The 26,075-nt window shown below is 36.2% G+C and overlaps 1 protein-coding gene across 4 annotated transcripts in view; it reads right to left on the bottom strand.

Annotated features, from left to right (window-relative positions):
• The window catches only part of CNTN1 (contactin 1), a 365,054-nt gene that overhangs the window by 256,239 nt on the left and 82,740 nt on the right, over positions 1-26,075 (bottom strand). For 3 of the 4 annotated variants that reach the window (XM_045466116.1, XM_045466115.1, XM_045466118.1), the window contains exon 2: positions 24,809-24,856. The exons of the other annotated variant lie outside the window; for it this stretch is intronic. The gene's annotated coding sequence lies outside the window, so the exon portion shown is untranslated. The remainder of the gene's footprint in view (positions 1-24,808; positions 24,857-26,075) is intronic. 4 annotated transcript variants of the gene reach the window in all.

The following is a 26,075-nucleotide window of genomic DNA, read 5'->3' as shown; positions in this document are numbered from 1 at the left end:
CATTGACTCAGATGTCCAGACTGGTGACCTGAAAGAAGGAGTATGCTTTGTCCTGGTGATAAATATTATTACTTTAGTCCTTATTTTCCTTTTACACACAACCTACAATATACAATAAAAAACTATTGCGGTATATCAAAAGAAACAAGAAACTGTGTCCCATATCAAGAGAGTAAAGAGTAATGTAGGAGTAGATTCAATAATATAGGGACATAGAATATTTTAAGATTGGAGAATGTTTGAGGAGATGAGACTTGAAAATGTATTTTATAGTCACTTAAAAATAAGGTGGACTTGGCTGGCTTAGTCATTAGAGCATGCGGCTCTTGACCTTGGGGCCATGAGCTCAAGACCCATGTTAGGAGCAGAGAGTACTTAAATAAACTTAAAAAAATGTATATTGTAGTCAAATGGTGAAGATAAATAAACTGAGTCTGAAAGGAGACACTGACTGTAAGCATAAAGAAGCAAGAAGACCAACAGGAAGTCCACCTTCTCCGCCAGATGTTGACGAAGGACCTGGAGGAGTCACAGGGCAGCGAGTCCTGGGAGGCCCTGTGAGCCACTGAGCTCAGGGTCCGGCTGGTCCAGAAGGAGCAGGAGCTAGCCCGAGCCAAAGAAGCCTCGCAGGCCATGAAAGCCGATAGGAAGCGCCTGAGGGGCAAGAAGAGCGACCTGGTGAGCCAGATGCAGCAGCTGAACACCACGCTGGAGAGCTGCAAAGGAGCAGCTGTGAGACCATCTGCAACCAGCAGCAGCACCGCAAGGGCAACCCAAGGCACACCACAGAGCAGAGGTCCTGGCTTCCCCTGTGAGCCATGGGTTCTGTGCTGAGCATTTCAGTGGCACTGTGGCCATCCTGGGCTTTAATGGCCAGCACATCTCCTGTCTTTCAGTGAGTCATCAACTTTTACAAATGTGCTTTTACTTGAAAATAAAATTTCCACAGAGATCCAAAAAAGGGGAAAAAAAAAAAAAGAAGAAGCAAGAAGAGATCAAAGACTTATCTGAGTTTGCTGACTGATTCCATGTGGGGGATAGAAGAAGCAATGTTGGGAATAATATCAAGGTTTCTACTTTAAAAAATCAGTGGGTGTTGACAACAGCCAAAACTGATTATCCAAAAATGACAGAAAACAGTGAAGTGTATGTGTCTACTTCACATCCCCTTTCTTGACTCCTCAGTGTCCTGTCCAATCTCTAATAACCAGAACATCCCTTTATTTGAATACTAGGGCAGCATACTCTCCTGATTCCTTCCTTCCTTCTCTAGCATTTATCTCTCATTATCAGCTCATGTATTTCCCCTTAACTATCTGTAGCCCTAAAGATTTCTCTCTCCTGCCCTATTCCCACCTCCCATCTCCATTTCTCATTTTGTGCTCTCCCTGAGTAGTCTCATCCACTCTCATAACTCAGCAGATAATGTGTAATGAATTCAAGCTTATATCTCTAGCTAAAAGATCTTTTCTGAACACCAGGTCCATCAGCCCACTTATATGCTTCATGTTTATCCTTGGGTATCTCATAATCCTCTTCAAACTCAGGCAGTTCACAAATGAAATCAACTTATTTTCTCTAAATTTGGTTTTCCTTTTTACCTCTCTATGCTAGAAAATGGTACCACCATCCACTCATCTGCTCATGCCAGAAGCTGAGATCTCATCTTTCAATACTTGAAAGATCATATATATGCTCATGAACTCCAACTGTGTCTCTAGGCAAGATATCTCTTCTGAAGTTTAGACACATAAGCTTCATATTTCTACTTGGTTCTATCACTCTGAAATAACTAGATTCTCAATATTTTTTCCAAAGTGGGTCGCCCTCCAGGCCTTCCTATCCTGGTGAATGGCACCACCCTACACCATGTACTCATGCCTAAAGTCTATGGCTGCACCCCTCTTTTCTACCTCCTAATTATATACTGAATTCATCTATTTTTTTCTATCTTTATTGTCAATAACCAAGGTCAAACTATCATCATCTCTGGCTTAGACTACTGAAATAGGTGTTCTCCCCAGATCCACTCTTGTGCCTGCTAATCCATATGAAATAGCCTATGAGACCACCTAAAAGAATCTTTTAAAATGCAAATGTCATCATGTTGTTTACTGGCATAAAAACATTCAGTAGTTTTCCACTACAATTAAGATAATATTGAAAATCTTCAGCATTGCATATAATGTCCTACAGCCCCCTAACTAATCCCCTTGCTTCAACTGTTCTCTTTTCCCCTCAGGTCATCTCTCTGTTTCTTCCTAACTTCAAGAAGTTATTCCCCTTCTGCTGGGAATGATTTTTCTCCAAATATTTGCTTAGCTAATTGACTCATCTTTCGGGCTCTATCTTTTATTTAACCCCTTGAAAAGGATATAGTTCCTTCTGTGATTCATTCTCACAATACTCAGTAACTTTCCTTTACAGCTGACCCAAATTGTAATTAATTATGCATTTAATCCCTAATTTTCCAGCATAATGTAATTTTCACTTCAGTAAAGACCATATTTGTCTCATTTGCCTTTCATTTATCATAGGTCTGGTGTTCATCCCTGTGACTGGCACATAGATGATATTTGCTGAACGCATGGATGAATGAATCAATGGCACAGTGTATGCTTGAATCAGAGGATCTGATTCTTTAGGTCGGAATTATCAGTCACTGTGATAGAGCTAACCAGACAGAACTGAGCTGCCTGCCTTTGAATAAATAGTTCAATTCCAACTTCAGATCTTTGGCTAAGAAAACTTGTATATTAAACTTTTCTTAAAAATTCTGTACTACTTGTCTCTGTCCCAGGATTTTGCCTCCCTAGATTGTCAAACCTGTACAGGTCAATAGACTTTGACCTGTGGTTACCCATGCTGGACAATCTGCTCTGACTTGGTGTTCAAACTCATTTGTTCTTAAGTGGTAAAGTTTTATTCTCTCCACAACCCTATCTACACCATGACCTACTTGAATTCTCAGTTGTCTTATATTTCCAGCCTAAGACAGAACACTCATTAACTGTTATTAATTCTAATAACTCTAGCTATCGTTTTCATTTTGTTTTCTCCTGGGAGAGTCTCTTCAGCCCTTTGAGAATTTTCTTAGCTGGCTCATAAACTTCTGGTAGTTTAAAACTAATGTGTTCAAATCTAGTATAGAAATGATTGCCAGAGATGTGAAAAAAACCCTAATGTCTTTAGCTTTTCTGACTTCTAGTTTCCAAAGTGTGATCTATTTCTGTACTCTTAATAACTAAACTATCACTTTCCTCCTTCATAAAAACTCAGAAATCTCAACTGGTAAATAAGCTTTTTAATATTTTTTTAATTTAATAATTTCATAAATAATGCTTAAAAGTAAAGATTATTGTTACAAAAAGAAAAATTTAAGAGTGTTTTACTCCCATCTTGTATTAATATTTTCAACTATATCTTCCTTGCCTCCCAATGAGTTGTAAAGAGAGAGACGCAGGTAAAAGAATAAGTTTTCATTTCTTACATCCTGGTGTTTAGTTCTGTGTTTTATACTTGCTGTTTTTCCATAACCAAATAAACTCCTAAAATCTCAATATCTTTGTCAAATAAAAATATTACTAACAATAATACTTTCATCATAGGAATACTGTGAGAATTGATTAAATGCAAGAACAGTCTAGTGCCCCAATTTAGCAAGGGTTAAAAGTTGTTAGTTACTATTGTTGCATAAACTCTGTGAATGCTAGCACCATGCTTTATGCTGCTGGATCATATAGATAGATAGGTAGATAGGTAGATAGGTAGATAGATAGATAGATAGATAGATAGATAGATAGATAGATAGCATGGGGCTTACATAAAATAAGTTTATAATAAATGCTTACTGATTGATCAATAAATTCAACCAGACTTTCTTAGTACTTCTGCTTTGTCAGGTCTTAATGACTCAGAAAATACTATCTCCCACTAGGAAAGTCATTCATTAAAAACACAAGGGTTATTTTCTGCCAAAAATGATACAAACACATTAAAGTGTTTACTGATTAAAACAAAATTTTTTTTACTAACTCCTTAATGCTGAGAGGAAAAAACCTTCTTACCAGGGATTTAAAGTGATTTAAATATTGAACATAACATGAACCTATTTTATATTCCAGCATGGTGAAACAGATCAACTTAGTTCAAATTCTAAGAAGGAATAGAAGTAACTACTCAATAATAGATTTTACTGTGCATACAAATGCCAAATATGTATAATATATCAAAATAGATTATAGATAATGGATAATAGGAATTTGATTACACATTATCAAATAATAATGGCTTACAAACATCGAGATTTATTTGCACCAAGCATTTTCTCTAATACTTTACATGATTTATCAAATCTAATAATTCCAGCAACCAATCTCTATGGACTTCTTTTCTTTTAGACTTCTGTATTAATTTAATTTACTGACATTTATCCATAAATAAATAAAAAGTTAGAAAATAGGTTATAATGACACTTGAGCTTATGTTCAGACTGTTTTCAGCTTCTGACTCAAAATCAGTGTGGATGGAATATGGGCTTTAATACTCTGAGGCTCTGTACTATATAGCTCCAGTATCCACAATTGAACTCCTGACTTTTCTCTCAAAATTTATTTCCTCCAATTTTCTCTGTTCTGTCTAGTTAATGGTACCAGTCTCTATTTACACCAGAAACCTAGAGCCAAACAAACCTAATCCAAAACATCCCTTGCTTGAACTATTACAGTAACATCCTAAAGATTTTCCTGCATAATCCATATCAGATACCCTACCATAGCACCTGGAAGGATACAATTTTTAGTGAAAATGTCATCATATCATTTACTGGCTTAAAATCATCCAGTGTTTTCCTACTGCAATTAGCATCGTATTCTATGTCTGTAATGGGACATAGCAGATCTGTATCATCACTAGTCTCATCTACTATTTTCCCCTCATTCGCTGCATTCCAATCCCACTGGTTATCCTCCTATTCTATCCTAAGGTGTGCATTCTGCACAGACTGTTCTCTTGGCCTAGAATTCTTCCCCTCAACAGTTCATCAACTTCATCTTGTCTTTAAGGTTGTACCTTAAAATTCACTTCCTCTGAGGGGCACCTGATGGCCCAGTCAGTTAAGCATCCTACTGTTGATTTTGGCTCAGGTCATGATCTCAAGATCAGGGCATTGAGCCCTGCTTTGGGCTTCACGCTGAAGAGCCTGCTTAAGATTCTCTCCCTCCCTCTCCCTCTGCCATTCCCTGGCTTGCACATGCATATGCATGCCCTCTCTCCCTCCCTCTCTCTCTCTCTCTCAAAAAATTTTGGAAACTTTTTTCAAAAAATTTATTTTCCCTGGGAAATGTTCCTCTGGGAAAGCATCCTTTTAACCTTCCTCCTTTCAGGCTAGGTTAGGCATCTTGTGACTCATTCTCACAGTACCTGTATTTTTTCTCGATGGCACTTATGGCAATCAGAATTACCTACTTGTATAATCGCTTATTTAATGACTAACTCTTCTGATGGCTGAGAGCACATTTGTGTCACTTACATTTTATCTCTGTTTATTGATCATTGTATTTGGCATATAGAGGATGCCAAAAATACTTTTTGAATTCATAAATGAATGAATCAGTGGTGCAATCTGTGACTGTATTAGTTACTAATTAATTGTATTAGCTATTAAGACCTGATTCTTTAGGATGGAGAATTGGCAACTGTCATAGGGTTGTCCTAATATATCTGGGATGCTTGCTACCAAATAGCTTATAATCGACTTCAGACCTTTGGCTATATCTTCAGACCTTATATCTTTAGTTTCTCTCTAAAATACTCCTCCTTTTTCCCAGGATTTTTGCTTCCTTGTTTTACCAAGTCTGCCTTAATCTTTAATTCTACTTTGATATTTGATATATATCATCTTGACCTCTTTCACTTATGCTGTGTAGCCTGACCCTGTGTCCAAACACATCTTCACTTGAATGAGAGTTTCATCATCTCCACGACCCTACTCAAGTTCTTTCCCTCAAATTTATTTTTGCCCCAGTTTCCCATACTGCATCTCAGCCCAAGACGGAACATTGATCAACCATTATTAATTCTAGTTAGCTCCAGCTTGATTTCTTCATTCTGCTTTCCTAGAGAAGCTCACCTCAGCATCACAAGACTCTTCTCTGCTGGTCCCTGTTGCTATAGTGCAGTTCTTTTCCAACTTTACATGACATGGATCACTGGGAAAGTTCTTTTAAAACACAGTCTCCCAGGTCCCACTCTAAGAAATTCTGATATACGAAAACTGGAGTAGGGGGGCTTGGGTGGCTCAGTGGGTTAAGCATCTGACTCTTGGTTTCGGCTCAGGTCATGATCTCATGGTTCGTGGGTTCGATCCCCGCTCTGTGCTATGAGCACAGAGCCTGCTTAAGATTCTGTCTCCTTCTCTCTCTGCCCCTCCCCTGCTCGCTCTCTCTCTCTCAAAAATAAATAAATAAACATTAAAAAAATTATTTTAAACCTGGAGTAAAGCCCCCAAATTTGCATTTCTAATAGTCTACCAGGCCACACAGAATCATACTTTGATTAGCATCACTATAACAGTTTGAGGTAAGTTTGTTAAAGTCAGGTGGAAGTTGACTATCTGGTTTTGAAATGCCATGATTGCTTTACCTTTTCTAGGATCTTGTCATCACCATCTAAGCTGCCTTTCTACTTTTAAGCCATCAATCTCCTTCTACAGAGTCTTTCTATAATAAACATGGCTATTTGTTATCTTTTATGAATATTTAAAAACATAGTTTTATTCTGATCACAAATCATTGACCACAGTTAATATATTCTGCTTTCTATATTCTGCTCACTAATCATTGACCACAGTCAATATATTTATATCTACACATATGTATGACATGTATGTATAATATATAGAATATATATGTATAACATGTAAAATATATATGTGTAACGTATAGAATATATTTAAAGAGATTTATTTCAAGGAATTGGTTCACGTGATTATAGGTGTGTGGCTGACAAGTAAGAAATCCCTCGGTAGGCCAGAAGGCTAGAAATTTGGCAGGAGTTGATTCTGCAGACTTAAGGCAGAATTTCTTCTCTGGAAAACTTCAGTGTTTTCTCTGAAGGCCTTTCAGTGATTGGATAAAATCCCCTACCTTAAGGATGGTAATCTGTTTTACTTAAAGTCAGCTGATTTTAGATGCTAACTACATCTACAAAATACCTCCACAGCAACACCTAGATTAATATTTGATTAAAAACTGGGCACTACAGCCTAGTCCATTGGCACACAGGAAAAATAACTGCCACAACTCCTTTATATCTAGAGAAAAAAATAAAATTTTCTCTCAGTAGTTACGGATTTCCATGATCTAATTCATCCCTTTCTTCTAATTCCTCCCTCCTCATTTGTGAGACTCATTTTTCAAGTTCCATCATTTTGTGAAGCTAATTATTCATCTCCATGGGAAGTACTTTCTTTTCGCTGTTCTCATAGTTATTGTTACTTTCCCGTATCCTTCTGTGTTGTAATCTTCTGTACGTGAAATAATTTTTCTCTGTTTGTTGAGAGCTCCTTGGTTGGGGGAACTTTCTTTTTATTTCTATCTCCCACAGAGACTTTTCACCATGGTGCTCAAAAGACAAGTTTCTAATTTTTATTAAATTATCTCCCAGCAAAAAATTTCAAATAATGGCTGTATCAATGATATAAAATTTAAGTCACTTCACTGGAAGGAACAACATTTTAATAGTGTAACACACTGGCAAACTGTGCATTTCCAGTTTAAATAATGTTATGATTTACTAAAAAATAAAACATTTAACATATAAGACATTTTGGCAATACACCATGTGGGTAAAGTACCAGGTGGACATATTCTTTAATGACAATATTATGAGTTCAGTTTTATTTAAATTATATATTTTCTCACTCTCATTCAAGAAAAAAAGGGCAGTTATTCATTTTCAAATTCAAGGGGCAGAGTATAAAACAGCAGGAACTCAGGCAATTCAGCAATCCATCTATCTTGAGAGGAATAAAACACTATTCCACTCTGTACTGGCTGGCACAACTCTTCACCAACAATCCCCCATTTAGATATAAAAACAAACTGGCCTTTGTATTTTGTTTATGCTGTCACCGGGGCATTGCTCTCAAAGCACTTCAGCAATACAAAAATAATGTTGCTGTCTCTCACAGGCTAAGCTAAAAAATACTCACAAAAAGTGCTGCTCAAAGAGCATATTTATCTCAGTTGGTTTCTTCATTGTGCAATGATACAGACATTAAACTAAATTTATTATTTTTGTCAAGACAGTGAACATTTTCTCATTTTACATACATCTAGGTAAAATTCTGAATTGTTGAACTTATTAGGTATGTATAAGAAAAATGATCTAAATTTACCCGTATGAAATTCCTCCCTACTCCTCTCCAATTCAGTGTTTAAATATGTAGCCTAATAGGGAGAGATGTGAACAGATGCAATAATGTATTATAGGTACAATGATGAGAATAAGTACTGAGTTCAGAGGAAGCAGAAAGGATAACTGTATAATCGACCTGAGAAGGTGAGGAAGAAGGTCAGGAAAGGTTTCATTCAGTTGAGCACTGGACAAGAGTAGATATTTTCCAAACGGATAAGATGGAGGACAGAGGAGTTATTCCAGGAAGAGAAGGCCACTTAAAAGCACGGAGGAATGACCCAGCCTGGCACAGCTGTTTAAAGAACCACAGGGAATGAAGTATACCTTAGAGTGGACGAGAAAGGCACTCACCCCACGAGTATCAGATTTTATGTCCAAGTCCAATGTGCTTCATGATCTGGTTTCATGTTATCTATATAACCTAAATTTATTCACACAGTAGGTGCTCAATAAATATTTACTTAATGAATACATAAATGAATAACATTTCCTAAGAATCCAGATGCAAGAAACATTGCCAAGGTTTATGGAGAATAAAAACAAACAACTATAACTTAAGAAATAAAGCAAAAACAAAAGCAGTTAAGACCTCATTACTGAGAAATATGACAATTAACTGTAAATCAAGATAGAAAGTAATGAAGGGGCACCTGGGTGACTGTCAGTTAAGCCTCTTCAGCTCAGATCATGATCTCACAGTTTGTGAGTTCGAGTCCTTCATTTGGGCTCTTTGCTGATAGCTCAGAGCCTGGAGGCTGCTTCAGGTTCTGTGTCTCCCTCTCTCTCTGACCCTCTCCCATTTGTTCTCTCTCTCTCTCTCTCTCTCTCTCTCAAAAACAATTAAAAAACATTAAAAACTTGGGGTGTCTGGGTGGCTCAGTCGGTTGAGCGTCCGACTTCAGCCAGGTCACAATCTTGCGGTCCGTGAGTTTGAGCCCCGCGTCGGGCTCTGGGCTGATGGCTCAGAGCCTGGAGCCTGCTTCCGATTCTGTCTCCCTCTCTCTCTGCCCCTGCCCCGTTCATGCTCTATCTCTCTGTCTCAAAAATAAATAAATGTTAAAAAAAAAATTAATAAAAAACATTAAAAACTTGTTTAAAAAGATAGAAAATAATGTGGAGGAGGTCTCTGGAAATTAAGAATATATTGTTTCCATTGTTCCATAGGTAAGCTGGTTTCTCATGCTGTCTAGGCTTACTCTATTCATTCCTACTTTGTGTTTGGGTTTACAGTATTTTACCTTTTCTACCTATTTGATTATTTCAAGTTCCTTTGTTTACATACCCAGATTTTACCTATCTCAAAGAAAAGAGGAGAAAGAGAAATGCCGGTGATTAAATGTCTTATTTCCTTTTTTGCCAAGCAAAATACTTTTGCTAAGTATTTTATATAAAACGTCTTATTTAATCCTCACAGCTTTTAAAGTGAGTAAAGTAGACATTGTCTCCTTGTTTCACCCCTATGGCTATGTGTGATTCAAAGAGGTTAAGTAAGATTCTTCCAAAAATAAAAAGAGTGAGTGGAGGAGGTGTGTGCTCAGCCCATCTCTGTCTCCTCTTTCCTGAGCTCAGCTCATGTTATCTTTTAGAGGAATCATTCCCTTAGGCCACCATCCTCTGAATTCCTAAGGTCAGCATGCTACACCCTAACAGAAAATAATTATTTTCTAATAATTCTTCAAGGTGAATTCTATCCTCTTACATGGATTATGAGATCTTTGATGAATAGAATCACGTTTTATGTTCTTATGCATCACCCATAAAACCCCATAGAGTGCTGATCACAAAGCAAGTGACTTGAACCATCTGTGGGCTGATTAGGCTGTATCTGCAGTAATTTCATCCCTTATTTTGCTTTAATATAACCCTCTCCCTTCCCGTAATGAATCATCAACTATTGCCAGTGCTCAGTGAGAACATATTGGTTGGTTGTTTTTTAATATATAGTATGTATGCCTTCAGAGTCAATTCTTATATATCTTAACAAAGTGGTAGCTGTATTACCTTGTAGTTTTACTACTAATGGTCTATGAACATGCACAAGCTACCTATTTCACAGGCATTTTATGAAGCTTAAAAATGATTATGTATGTAAATGAATGATAGAGGCTTTAGAGCAGTGAAATATAGGTTTATGTTTATAATATTTAAAGAAATAATCTACTTGTGTTTCTTAGTTCCTACCAAATTTATCCCTGAGCTAATCTGACAATTGAGTCGATGTCCCTGTTTCAAATGAAAAAAAAAAAAAATGAAATCAGTGCCCATATGTATTTTAATTGAGCTGGTAGAGAAAATGGCCCAACTTTGGTCACAAAGAGCATTAGTAAGTGAGACGGGGGGAATTTTACACTACAATAGAGAATTTGGATGTATTGACAGGTAATAAAGGTGAGCCATACAACCGCCTGTAATTACTGCTAGAATACGGTGATAAACCATTTCTGGAGGCAGTACAATGACATAGGTTAGGCAAAATCAAAGGTAACCGATGCCATCTTAAAAGTGATCACCTTTTCATGTGTTAAAATGTAAACAGGAACCAATTGATAAATTACATACATACCATATGCATCAATGTGTACAAATAATTCAAATTTGTCAAATATGGCACTTAGGGTAGGAAATTAGATCTAACTACAATAAGTATTAAACATTGCTGTAATAATAGAAAATAAAAATTTGAGAAAAATGCTCCTCCCTAACCTTAGCCATAGAGTAGTGGAAAGCCTCTCTCATCAGTTGTGTCTAAAAGAAAAAGGCAGGGATTCTGTGGAGGTAAAGGCTACCTGAGAATAAAGGCTCAGCCCCTAATTGCTGCAAAACAGCCTCTCTCAAATTTGAGTGAAGGCATTGTTTTTTGGGCAACAGGCAGAACTGGTTTTATGGGATCTTTTAACGGAAAAAAATTAACAGAAGCTTCAGTAACAGAGATGCAGAGAAGAATTTATGGTGAAATAAGAGATTCCTACTGCTCCCCCTCCTCTGTTGGGTGGTGGCAGGGGTAGGAGAGGTAAACAGAAAACTCACCCTTGAGGTTTGCGAGGGATTTTGAATGTGCGATGCTGGCTCTCCTTTCCTGCTTGCAGGTTAACGGAACAGCAGAAAGCCAGATATTTCCAGTGCCACTAGGACCTGGGGACTGAACTGCTACAAGGTGGCCAAGAGGCACAAACTTTTCTCCCTGAAAAAGGCAAAGTCCACTCTAGTTTTCTATGCAACTCAGTGATGCACAGAGAGAACTGTGAGTTTCCTATGAGTTTAGGGAGTCCACAGACTATGAATGGAAGTTCTGACCTAGGGATCAAGTCTTATAAGAGATATCCTGGCAGAACGAAGGGATAGTACTAGAGTGGCGATAACAGCTCACTTGGCCTAAGAAAGGAATGTGGCTTCCTATCCAGTAAGACTGTCTCCCTCAAAAAGCTGCTAGGGAGATTCACTGGCTCCTCCAGTTCATCTGTGTTACCTTTAGAGGCAGCAAAGGGCATCAACTGGACCTGTCAAGTGCCAAAGACCAACCAATTGTGGGCCTCAACAGCAGAAGTAATACGCATCACACAAGTCTTTCATGTCCTGGAATTTCTAGCTGTGAAAGAACCTCAGAACCTGAGAAAAGTGCCACTCTCTTTCTGCTTTATGAGCACAATTAATCGACACTAGCTTCATTCACAGCTGGTGAACTGTGGTGCTGCATATAACACTTTTCTCTTCCCAAATGTACAACTGGTGTCCAGTCAGATCCTTACTACCCCATATTTATAGATTCTACTTTCAAGTGTAAAAGAGGACATTTTGTATTTATTTCTGAAATATTTTATCTTGTTGGTTTGAACTCGGTATTATAATTGTAATTGGTTCAAATGCTGATTCTGTCATCTAAAATATTAGCTACTGGTTAAATTATGACAGTTGTTACATTTAACTTTTATTTTCCCAGGTTTCCATTACACTATGTAGAATATAATTAAGCTACCACTTCCATTGTATAAACCTAGAATTCCAGCTCTGATACCAAATCTACCAAAGGATAAGATGGAAAAAATATAGATGTGGTCATAGGCGCCAGGTAATAAATAAAACCCTAGCAAATCAAGCTCCAGAACGACTTAAATGAATACTCTTTTGGGTAAAAGGATGGTTTATGTTAGGAAAACTATGGATCTATTATAACACCATGATAAGGAGAGATTAACGTGGACCATGGAGCAGAGAGATCAATTAAGCTGAATACAAGGGAACATGAAGCCCCCAGACTCACACAATAGATTAAGTACCTGTAATTGACAATAGCCTTGGGCAGCAAAGTATGAACTTCTGCAAAATAACAGCTGTCTACAAGTCATGGATCTGTGGAGCTATTTCAAGTTTAGACGGACCAAGCAATGTTAAAGTAGTAAATATCAAGGGTGTAATTATATAAAAAGTCAGAATCTTACAAATTTTCATAGGTTATGTTCTGAAAAAATATACACAAATATGGGACTATTTAAAGCATGTTAAAATAAAAATTATTTTTAAGTGAAACATTAGAAAAAGAATTAATGTAGCCAGGAGAAATGGCCAAATTATATAAGGTATAAGTTAAAGTGATGTTTTTTGAAGAATTTGTGACAATGGAAAGTTTCAAAAATCAGCACAAGATGAAGTGAAAACAATGAATGTTAAAAATTAGGTACACATGACTTCAAAATATCTCAAGATGTTAATAAAAGCTTGTCTCGGACATGTGACACTATGAGTTATTGCTCTCATTTTCCAAATTTTTTCAAAATAAGTGCATTTTTAAGTTAAATCACTCCTATTAGATACATGTTTTCTCTAATTGTTATAAAAATCTTTTAATTGCCACCTCATTTTGTCACATGAGGAGCAATTAAATGGCTTGCCTATACTCTTACAGGTGTCAGTGGAGATCTAAAATTCAAATTTAAGTTTTTTTAGATTCTTTCCACTGCAATACATACAAATATATTCTTGCCTCACCATTTCTGAGAAAGAACTCCATCATTTCAAGTGTTCATGATAATTTCTAAGCAATTTAAGTGTTATTGACAGGTGATTCAGTAATCAAAATGCAAATATATGGATTAGAATTTCATCTCCTTTCATTGCCAAGTTTCTGCTCAGAATAACAACATAAGTATGACAGCCGAAAATCATACCAGGAAATTTAAAAAGCTGATTATGTTATCTACATATGGAAAAATCAATCCCAAAGTAATCACTAAATCAATAATTACATAGCAATTGATATTTATCTATAGGGCATTGTGCTGAATAATCTATGGAGGTTTTAAAGATGCACAAGATATGGGGCACCTGGGGGGCTCAGTGAGTTAAGCATCTGACTTCAGGTCAGCTCATGATCTCACAGTTCATGGGTTTGAGCCCTGTGTCCGGCTCTGTGCTGACAGCTCAGAGCCTGGAGCCTGCTTCAGATTCTGTGTCTCCATCTTTTTGGCCCTCCCCTGCTCCCTTTCTGTCTCTCTCTCAAAAATAAACAAACATTAAAAAAAAACAATTTTAAAGATGCACAAGATATAATTCTTTTCCCTTAAATGTTTTGTAATCTCATTTGGGATATATATATATATATATATATATATATATATATATATGAAGAGAAGCTTCTGTAGTGAACTTAAAAAATCATCTAGAAAGAACTTTTTAAAGAGTCATTTTATTTGTCCCTAATAGATACCTATTTCCCTTGAGAAGTTAACAGGACCTTTTATGATCTGCTAAATTATGGCTCACTCCTCTATGAGAGGGTCACTGAATAGACTTTCCAAGAGGTTATTTGGGGATAGGGAACGATCCTTTTGTGACTTAACGTTATTGGAACCTCTTTGAAGGATTCCTGTTCCTGTTTGAGGTTGTGGGCGGGAAAGGATACCAGGACCCTCAAAGAGATCACCATGAGGTGAGGGAGAGCATGGCCATGACCCAAGCTTAGAACCACGGTTTAGATATTCCTGAGGAAAGGCTGAGGCTGGCAAACTTTCTCCTTTCCTGGCCATGGTATGACAGTGGATATTACAGGAACAATGCCTGAGCTTCTTCTAGCTGACAGATGGAATTATGAAGCCCAAGAGAGTGCAGAAATTTGTTTCGGGCAGGACATCCCAGTAGCGGTGCAAAATCATCAGCTGGACTGAGCCAGGGAACCAGTTTTCCATAGCATCTCTGTGTGTAGGGACAGAAAGCAGCAGATGGACTTTGTTCTTTCTGCTTGGTATTTGGAAGCAGGGCAGCCCATATTTGATGAATAGTCCTCTGGGAATCTTGGGCAATGGAAGTAGGTGTGCAAAGGACGTCAAGATGCAGACATTGGGCTTCCTGCTAATACAGGCATGCCAACTTAGAGTTATATACAAAAATAAATAAATAAAAGAGACATGACTGCATTTGATGTCCACTTTTTTGTTTGTTTGTTTGTTTGTTTGTTTTATTATGGTGATATAAAGGTTCAGAGAAGATATATACTTTGAGGTATCATAGCTATTATTGCAAAGCTAGGATTGAAATGAATTCTGTTTGACACTAATATTTTGTTCTCTACAAAAGAAATGTCATAAGAAATTATGGATATTCCAGATATAACTATATATCTAGTAAGACCCAGTAAATAATTATTCACTAATAATTAGTAAAATGTTTTCTTAAACTCCAGATAAATGGCACTGTGCAACTCAGAAAGAAAATAAAGCTTATGTTTTCATTATGAAAAGTTACAGTCATTTTATTTTATTCTTCATCAAATCTCAGACACTAAATCCCCTGTGCCGTCTTGGATTTCCTTTTATTGAATAAGGAGTTCTTGTTCTGATGAAATGGAATAGAAAGTCATGAGATTTTCCTACATTAGTCATGCTTGAAAAATAAAGCAATAGCTTTTAATATGTATTCTATAATTCATTCTAATATAATTGATGAGGAACTCAAGTTATTAAACATCCAAAATAATTCAGATGTGTTAACAGAAATAACAATAAGGAGAGTCTGCCAAGATGTACTACAATAAATAGGCTTTAATGACACTGAGAGATACACTAGGGCTCTACAACTTTTCCCAGTGTTGAGAAAATGCCAAACAGAATAGTGAGCACAAATTTGGTGCTAAACAAATTACTTTTCATTGATGATAGCCACTAAGTCCTATATGAACTGTAGCATTTAGGGAGAGTCCACAGAATTGTTGAAAAATCATATAGCATAAAAGTTATACGGGCGCCTGGGTGGCTCAGTCGGTTAAGCATCTGGCTTCGGCTCAGGTCATGATGTCACAGTCCATGGGTTCAAGCCCCGCGTCGGGCTCTGTGCTGACAGCTCAGAGCCTGGATCCTACTTCGGATTCTGTGTCTCCCTTTCTCTCTGCCCCTCCCCTGCTCATATTCTGTCTCTCTCTGTCTCAAAAATAAATAAAAACATTTAAAAAAAATTAAAAGTTATAAAGATGTAAAGGATTTTAAATGACAAATGAGAGAAGTCACCTTACAAGTAATAATAATGGTATGGCTATACTCATAACTTATAATTGATAAAAAATTGATATAAATAGATACTACGACAGAAGGATAGATTTTTTTTTAATATCCCTAGTGCCTAGAGTAGAATCTGGGGTATAGGGAGCATCACAGTGAGCTGATAATGGATATCTGTTAAATTAATGGGTAGTTAAAAATATCATACATTTATTTATGCTCATATTTGTTAGATATTAGAAATGTTACACAGTATTTAAAAGCTGAGTGAAGAGGGGTGCCTGGATGGCCCAATCGGTTAAGCACCCAACTGCGACTCAGGTCATGATCTCGATTTGTGAGTTCAAACCCCACATCAGGATCTGTGCTGACAGCTCAGAGCCTGGAGCCTGCTTTGGATTCTAGGTCTCCTTCTATCTCTCTTCCCCTCCCCTGCTTGCACTCTGTCTTTCTCTCTCAAAAATAAATAAACATTTAAAAAAATGAAAATAAATAAGAGCTGAGTGAAGAAATGCAAAGAAGACCTTCACAATAACATATAATTGGAAGATAAAAGTAGGTAGAATGAGGTAGAAGCTGTTCCCAGAGAAAGGGAATCTTCCAAATAGATCCTATATCCCAAAAGTTCTGGTTTCCATTTTAGCTATTTAGAAGTCAACCATTAACCTAACTGCCCTTCCTTTAGCAGTTGTTTTTCTAACTCCTGCCAATTCTTCTTTATTGTTGGGATTTTGTGGTTTAATTTTTATGTGTTCTGATGTAATTTTCTTGTAATTTATGCTCTTTCAGTTTCCTTGGACTTTCAGGATATGACAATTAAGTATTTTTCAACAATTCTAGAAAATTCTCTGCATTTGCTTCTTCAAATATTTCCTTTTCCTTATTTCTATTTTCTCCATTGAGAATACCAATTACATACATTATATCTTTATTCTGCTCATCATCCATTCCATGGTCTATTTTCTCTCTGGTAAATTCTACCTTTTTGTTTTCTCCCTATAATGTTTCTCTCTTTGATAGCCATTTCTTTGGATCACTAATTCTCTCTTTAGCTGGGTCAGTCCTACTAAACTGTTCTTTAAGTTTATAGTTTTGGTTATAACATGTTTCTATTAGATTCTTTTCCAAAACTACTTCTCATTTTACACTCTCTAGTTTCTTGCTCATATTTTCAAACATTTCTTTTTTTTTAATTTTTTTTAATGTTTATTTATTTTTGAGACAGAGAGAGACAGAGCCTGAACGGGGGAGGGTCAGAGAGACAGGGAGACACAGAATCGGAAGCAGGCTCCAGGCTCTGAGCTGTCAGCACAGAGCCCTATGCGGGGCTCGAACTCACGGACCGTGAGATCATCACCTGAGCCGAAGTCGGATGCTTAACAGACTGAGCCACCCAGGCGCCCCACAAACATTTCTTTAAATATACTTTTGATAGTTGGAATAATATCCGCCTTCCCCCCCCCCCCACCAGATGCCTGTGATCTAGTCCTCGGAATCTGTGAGTATATTATTTTACATGGCAAATGGGACTTTGAAGATGTAATCAGTGTAAGCTTACTTGAGATGGTAAGATTATCCTAAAAGTCTGGATGGTCCCAGTCTAATCACATGAGTTCTTAAAAGCAGAAGAGGAAGGCAGAAAAATTGGCCAGAGAGATGAAAAGTGCAAAAGATTCAGCCCACTGTTGTTGGTTTTTGAAAGGTAAGGATGGGTCCATGAGCCAAGAAATGCAGCAGCCCCTAGAAGCCAAGAACAAACTTCAGCTTATAATCATCAATAAAATGGGACCCAGTCCTTACAATCATAAGGATTTGAACTCAGTCAGGAATTTGAATGAGCAGGAAACTGATACTCCCATAGAGCCTCCAGAAAGGAATATATTTCTGCCACTCTTAAGTTTGAATCCATTGAGAACTATAGTGACTTCTAATCTAGAAAACTGTAAAATAATAAATTTGTGTTGTTTTAAACCATTAAGTCTGTAGTCATTTGTTAGCAGCAGTAGAAAAATAATATGGATTTCAGTATCAGGAGTGAGGTGTTGCTGTAACAAATATCTAAAACTGTGGCACTGATTTTTGATATCAGGCAGCAGGCACAAGTTAGAAGAATTCTGAGAAGCATGGCGGGCGGGGGGAGGAAGCTGACACTTATTTGAATAGACTGTTAGCAGAAAGAAGGGCTTTAAAGACTGTCCACGAGGGCTCAGAAGGAAGTGCAAGCATTACAGAGAAATTCTATATTTTCTCAGAAGAAAACATAAATGGTCATGAACAGACTAAACAGAAATGTAGATTTTAAGCATGCTGCTGATTGAAGGCTCAGAAGGAAATGAAAACATGTTATTGGAAACCAGACGAAAGGAATTTTTTCCATAGTGGCACAAAACTGTGTCATGCAGTTATGTGGAAAGCAGAACTTGTAAGCAATAAATTTGAATACTTAGCTGAAAAGATTTCCAAGCAAAATGTTGAAGGTGCAGGCTGACTTTTTTTTTCTCTTTAGAGTAAAATGCGAGGGGAGAGAGATAAATAGAAGGAGAAGCTGTTAAACAAAAAGGAACCAGGGCTTGAGGATTTTGGAAATTCTTAACCTATCTGTATCACAAATATGCAAAGATGCTAAAATTAAAAGATTATTTTAATGCAATTTTTATTTAAAACTAAGTGATTAGTTTTCTAATATTCTTCAGAAAAACCAAGAGAGCAAAGTATTCTGCAGCAAAAAAGACTCTTTAAAGAGATTAAGGAAGTGATCATAGACACCCTCAGCCATCTCAGCCAAAGCCAAAAATAGTGAAGAAATTTTCTTAAGATCTTTTGGTGAGGCTCTTGTCTAATGGGGTGAATCCTCCATAGAATCCTTCCATCCACGGAACACCCACAGAGTTCTAGAAAATTTTATACAACCAAAGATACTGCCAACTTGAATTGAAAGGGGTCAGAGTGATATGATGTGAGAAGATCTCAACCTGCTATTGCTGGCTTTGGAAAAAAAAAAAAAAAGCAGGGGAGGTGGGACCAATGCAAGGCATGAGATAACAACTGGAAGCTAGGAGAAATCCTCAATTTAGAGCCAGCAACAAAACAAGGAGCTCAGTCCTACAACCACAAGGAACTGAATTCTGCCAGGAAGCCAAGTGAACAGGAAACCAATTCAATTCTCCTCTGGAGCTTCTAGAATGAAATGCATCCTGGGTATACTTTGTATCTGGTGACACTCGTTTTAGATTTCTGATCTATAGAAATGTAACGTGATAAATCTGTGTGTTTTATGACATTTAGTGTGTGGTGATTTGGTATGGAAACGATAGAAAATTAATACAGTATTAAACATATTTTTCTTCCAAATCTGCTCATTGTAGCATAATATACCTTTTAGAACTGTATCTTCTGTCATGGCTTTTTCCAGCCTTCTTTTAAATCTATTTTATTCTTTATGTTTTGTAGTTTTTGACTTGTTAACTAATTTCTCTAGAAATTTATCTTGAAAACGTTGAATTTAGATTCATGTGGCAAATTATTTCTTTTGCTTCCTCCCACCAATTGTGAATCCAGAAACATTCTACATTACTGGATGAAACATGTTGGATCACACAGGTGAACCTGCCACCAAATCCCAGTGAACGCTGACCAAAAGTTCTGAATTCTAAGGGCAAGGATCCTGGTTTCCTGAGAAACCATCTATCAGACTCCAACTTGGACTAGCCCTAGACTTCACCTTGTCTCCCCAGCTTTGGCCTTGCTTTCCTCTGAGGGTTGCTGCTTTTGCTTTGTTTTTATTTTAGAGTCTTTACTTTCCTACCATCTCAGAAAAGCATTTTAAAAGAAGGGTTTCGTGGTTATATTTTTACAGTTTTTCATTTAACAACTGCCAGAAAAGGAACTGATTCCCTATTTTTTAAAACCTATCCAACTTTATTTTTATAAATTGAAATAATACATCCCATTGCTTATATAACAAAGGTTTTATTACTTAAGTAAAACTGTTAACAAAGTGATAGCTTTCCCAGTCAGCTTCTTAATGCATTTAACAAGTAACATTCTTGATAGTACGGCTGTCAAGGAAAATCAGTAGCAAATCGCAGGCAATATGTTTCACATGTTAAATCCCTACTTGCTAAAAATAGATGGTCCATTATATGAAGACTCTCCTCCAGACTGCAATCAAAACAAACAAAAAAAAAATCACAGTCTTTGAGAATCAAATTCTAAGAAATTCAAAGCCTACTGTTAATTTTGCACTAACATTAGAGTTTTCTAAAACATGATTAAGCTTAAATCCAAATTTCAGAAGGATATCTTCTTTCAGGCTTATGAAGCTCCACATTCCCTTGCTGATATTTATGAGCAGTCCTGATCCACTGAATCAGAAGTAATCCTATCCCTTTGCTTCTACAGCAAGGAATTACACTATACTATAATAACTTGTTTACATATTTGTTTTTTTTTTAAACTAGACTCTGAGCATCTTGAAAAGAGGAACTGTATCTATTGAAAATGTGGTAGACCCAGAATTTAACACTAAATTTAGGTCCTGAACTAATATTTGATGAATTTAACCTATGAGTGAAAATGGTTAGTAAAATGTAAGAAGTTTATAATTCTGTAGTACATATCATTTCAACTTGTCCTTTTTTTTATTAATCCTAGGAAAAAACGGTTATGGTATTATAAAAAATATTATAGTATTGCAAGCCAGCCTTAATCAGACTTCACTCCAAATGAATTAACTTGTAGCCTAAGTTGAGCTTGTTCTCTTTCTTTCTCTTCCTGTTTATCGTCTAATTCACATATTTCATTACACAATGGATGTTTTCATTCTGAAATAAAAGTGATTTTAAATTGTATTTTACCTGAAGCATAATTAACAAGATAATACTCAATGAAAGGCAATCAATATTGTCCGCATTTAAAATAAATGTTTTCCAGAGTTGAGTTTTAAGTAATTTGCATTTACCTAGTTAAAAAAATCAACATTATATTGCCAAAGAAATCCCAAACAAACAAAAAGTTTACAAGTTTAGAATTAGGCATAGAAGGTCGGACTATTATTAGGTTGCATTATCTCACATGCATTTTTCAGGATTACATAGTTATATTTTATTTTTAAAATGTTCAACTGAAAATGGTGTTTAGAATATCAGCCCCCAAAAGGCATCCAAATTGGTAAGGAGGAGTAAAACTTTCACTATTTGCAGATGACATAATACTACATATAGAAAACCTGAAGGTTCCACCAAAAAAAAAAAAATTCTAGAACTGACAAATGAATTCAGTAAAGTTACAGGATACAAAATCAATGTACAGAAATCGTTTACACTCCTATACACTAATAATGAAACAATAGAAAGAGAAATCAAGAAAACAATACCATTTACAATTACACCAAAAAGAATAAAATACTGAGGAATAAACTTAACCAAAGAGGTGACAGACTTGTACTCTGAAAACTATAAAACACTGATGAAAGAAACAGAAGACAACACAAAGAAATGGAAAGACATTCCATGCACATGGAGGCAGAGCAAATGTTGTTAAAATGTTTATGCCACCCAAAGCAACCTACAAATATAATGCAATCCCTATACAAACAGCATTTTTCACAGGACTTGAAGAATCATAAAATTTGAACGGAACCGCAAAAGACCCTGAATAGTCAAAGTCAAGAAAAAGAAAAACAAAACTGGAGTCATCACAATTCCAGAATTCAAATTATATTACAAATCTGTAGCAAACAAAACAGCATGGTACTGGCACAAAAATAGACACATATATCCATGGAACAGAAAAGAAAACCCAGAAATAAATCCACAGTTATATGGTCAATTAACCTTTGATAAAGGAGGAAAAAATACATAATGGGAAAAAGTCTCTTCAGCAAATGGTGTTGGAAAATCTGGACATCTACATACATGCAAAAGAATGAAATTGGACCACTTTACTTTCTTACACCATACACAAAAATAAGTTCAAAATGGATTAAAGACCTAAATGTGAGACCTGAGCCCATAAAAATCCTAGAAAAGGGCACAGGTGGTAATTTTTCTGACATCAGCCATAGCAACTTCTTTCTAGAGGTCTCCTGAGGCAAGGGAAATAAAGGCAAAAATCAACTATTGGAACTACATCAAAATAAAAAGCATCTGCACAACAAAGGAAACAATCAACAAAACTAAAAGGTAACTTATGGAATGGGAGAAGATATTTGCAAATGACACATCTGACAGAGGGTTAGTATCCAAAATATATAAAGAACTTACACAACCCAATACCCAAAAACCAAATAATCCAAATAAAAATGGGCAGGAGACACAAATGGATATTTCTCCAAAGAAGACATACAGATGGCCAACAGACACATGAAAAGAGGCTCAATATCATTCATCATCAGGGAAATACAAATCAAAACTACAATGAGATATTACCTAACACCTCTCAGAATGGCTCAAATTAAAAACACAAGAAATAACAAGTGTTTGCAAAGATGTGGAGAAAAAGGAACTCTCATTCACTGTTGGTGGAAATGCAAACTGATGCAACCACTGTAGAAAAGATTATGGAGGTTCCCTAACAAGTTAAAAATAAAACTACCCTATGGTCTAATAATTGCATTACTGGATATTTACCAAAAAAATACAAAACTACTAATACAAAGGGATACATGCACCCCTCTGTTTATTGTATTATTATTTGCAATAGCCAAATTAGGGAAGCAACCCTGTGTCAAACAATAGATAAGTGGATAAGAAGAGGCAGGATATACATATAATGGAATATTATTCAGCCATGAAAAAGAATGAAATCTTGCCATTTGCAATGACATGGATAGAGTTAGAGAGTAAGCAAAATAAGTCAGAGAAAGACAAATATCACATGATTTCACTCATATGCATAATTAAAGAAATAAAACAAAGTAGCAAAGGAAAAAAAGAGAGCAATACAAACCAAGAAACACTCCTTAAGTATTGTTCTCTTAACTAGAGAACAAACTGATGGTTACCAGAGGAGAGGTGGTAGGGGAATGGGTGAAATAGGTGATGGGGATTAAGAGTACCCTTATCATGATGAGCACAGAGTACCATATAGAATTGTTGAATCACTGTATTATACAGCTGAAACTAACATAACATTGTATATTAACTATGCTGGAATTAAAATTAAAAACTTTTTAAAAATTTAAAAAGAAAATTAAAAATAAAGAAAAAAATCAGCCCATGTGCTTCTATTTTTATACTAATCCTTCCACAGTTATCATCCACTCTAAAGTCTCTTAAAAAATACATTTAATGGGGCGCCTGGGTGGCGCAGTCGGTTAAGCGTCCGACTTCAGCCAGGTCACGATCTCGCGGCCCGTGAGTTCGAGCCCCGCGTCAGGCTCTGGGCTGATGGCTCAGAGCCTGGAGCCTGTTTCCGATTCTGTGTCTCCCTCTCTCTCTGCCCCTCCCCCGTTCATGCTCTGTCTCTCTCTGTCCCAAAATAAATAAATAAACATTGAAAAAAAAAATTATAAAAAAAAATACATTTAATGATATTAGAACACAATCTTCACCTGTTTTCTTCATGTAATTTTCTGTGTCCTATAGGATATATGAATATGGGGCTCCATTGACATTTTGGATGCAAGAAAGAAAAATCAAACTTACTCTGTTGTCTAACAATATTTCCCTTTCATCAGTTTTGTAGTTTTTCTTTTTTTGCTATAATAAACTTGAAACCATCTCTGCTCTTCATTCCCCTTTATTCCTTTTATCTAATCTACCATGAAGACCTGTAATATTTGTTTACTTTCATGTCTTTTGGTAATAGCATGCCTCTCTGTTTCTAACGCCTCTATCAGGAGTAGGCTGCCATTTCATGCTTTAACAGGACTACATAATTTTCAATGATCCTTCCTAATTCTAGTATTTTATTGCTAATTGATTTTTTTTAACTGGTTACCCTGACCAGATTGTAGATTACTGTACTCAACTATAATAGCAAAAATCCAGATTAGTAGTTTTCGGGTAGAGGGCAATAAAGATGAAACTGGAACACTCGGTATTTATCCACCAAAATATGTCCATAAGCTCCATCTGCTCTGGCTACACAATTTTCATTACATTTTCCTCAAATGTTCTTCATTCCAACTTGTCACTCAAGCACAGTGAATATCTAGATCACCTTTACATTTTTGTTAAGTGGCCTTCTTACTGCAAAAACTTCCCTTCTCATTCTCTTCTGAATCCAAAGTTCACAAAATGCTGCTTAACTCTTACCTTCCCCAGGCAGTTTATATAGTGGTAGGAAACCAAAACTTGGTGTGGTATAGACCTCAGCTGGTAACCATGCCACTCACCAGCTACATGACTCTAGACATGCCTCAGGTTTCTCATTATAAAATGATATTAACAATAATAATGAGAATAATAATACTTTGGCTTCAGAAATTTGTAAAGATTGTATGATATAAAGCATTTTTGTAAAGTATTTAGTAGACTGGATTATAATGTTAAGTAAATAGTATTATTATTGCTGTTGGTGTTATTGTTACTGTTATTACTATTAATTCCATGATACATCCCTATTATTCAGCCCACATCTGATAGCTCACTGCAACATCTATTAACTCAGCAACATTGAGCATTACACTATTTAGTATTAATTGTACTCTAATTGTTTTGTATATTTTCACAGTGATTTGCTCATATGGGCATTTGCAGAAAGGACACTTAGAGGACATTTATTAAGTAGTCATGAAGCTATTTATCATATGTTTTGATATATTTTTTAAGTTGAGAAATATTATAAGTTAAAATGGAATCAATATCATTTTCAATATCAGATTTTTTTATTCTGTCACACACACACACACACACACACACACACACACACACTATCTCTCTTTCTCTAAGTAAACACCTTACCTTAAGATTGTTCTGAATTCAGCTTCAGAAATGATCCAAGTTGGATATCTACAAATCAATAATTATGAAATTATAGTCAATTAGCTTGAAGACAAAGGTATCGCTACTTGAGCAATGATTTTTAACATTTTCTACAAAAAAAAAGTTGTATTTTAATCCTCTACAAGCTTTTGTTTGTTGCTTTCACCATCACAGTAAAATTTTAGCATATTTGCAAAATACATTTATAAAATCAGTAAGCACTTTTAAGTTAAAGGGATTTGATTTTTTCATTGTTTGCAAAGCCTATTGATGGCTCAGAGTCCAAATATCCTGTTATTCACCATCATTAAATTGAACTAAAAATAAACATTTTAAATAAAACAGGGTAATTGCTGCTGAGCTGGTCCCATTTTATGATACTGAACACTAGATTGGAATATATTTTAGAGAAGCCTGTATATACACCATACCCACATTGTATATACTGTGTTTGTGTGTGCACATTACATATGTATGTATACATATTGATAGTACACTAATACGTACACATACACACAAACTTAAGGGGAAAAAACAGGTAAATCTAAAACATTTCACAGAGGAAACGAAATATTTGGGTAAAATCAAATGGATTAAATTCAACATAGCTCAGGTTTTGGATAAACTGATACTTCGGTGATATTAACAACAGTAAATGCAATAAACTGTGTTAAGTCTTACAGTTTACAGAATATTTTCACATTCTTGTCCAGGTCTTTAGTACCCCTCATAACCACAAATGTTTCCTCTCAAATACTGTTAGGATAAGCTTGGCTGAATCGACACAGAGGTAGAAAACTTGTCCCATCAAATACACGTTGTGAGAATAGCCTTTCCATTTAAAATGCAGCCCGTGTCATATTCCCTCATACACAAAACATAGGTGTAAAACCTAGCTCTACATATGGCTGAAGCTCATCTTTTAGATCTTGCATCAAACACCCCTCTCCAAGAATGACAGCAGATATTAATCAGGTAATGACTCAACTTCATACATAACTATGTACCCCATTAAATGTCATGAAGAAGACTCATAAAGTACCTCGACTCCAGTGGGGATCCTCACTTAGTAAACTGGGAGGATAAAGGAGAGGGATAAAATTTGAGCTGAGAGTTACCAGGTAAAGATAGAGGTGTCAAGAAGGAGAGAATGCCCATTTTAGAAGGACAGGCAGGTGCAAGGTGCTGAGGCAGGACAAGTGTGGCCGTGTTGAGAAGCAGTAGAAGTTTTAAAGCGGAAACAGGA

Source organism: Leopardus geoffroyi, chromosome B4 (genome assembly GCF_018350155.1).
Source record: "Leopardus geoffroyi isolate Oge1 chromosome B4, O.geoffroyi_Oge1_pat1.0, whole genome shotgun sequence".
Lineage (NCBI taxonomy): Eukaryota > Metazoa > Chordata > Mammalia > Carnivora > Felidae > Leopardus > Leopardus geoffroyi.
The sequence above is the reverse complement of the archived record's forward strand: the minus strand, read 5'-3'. Positions and strand labels throughout refer to the sequence as shown.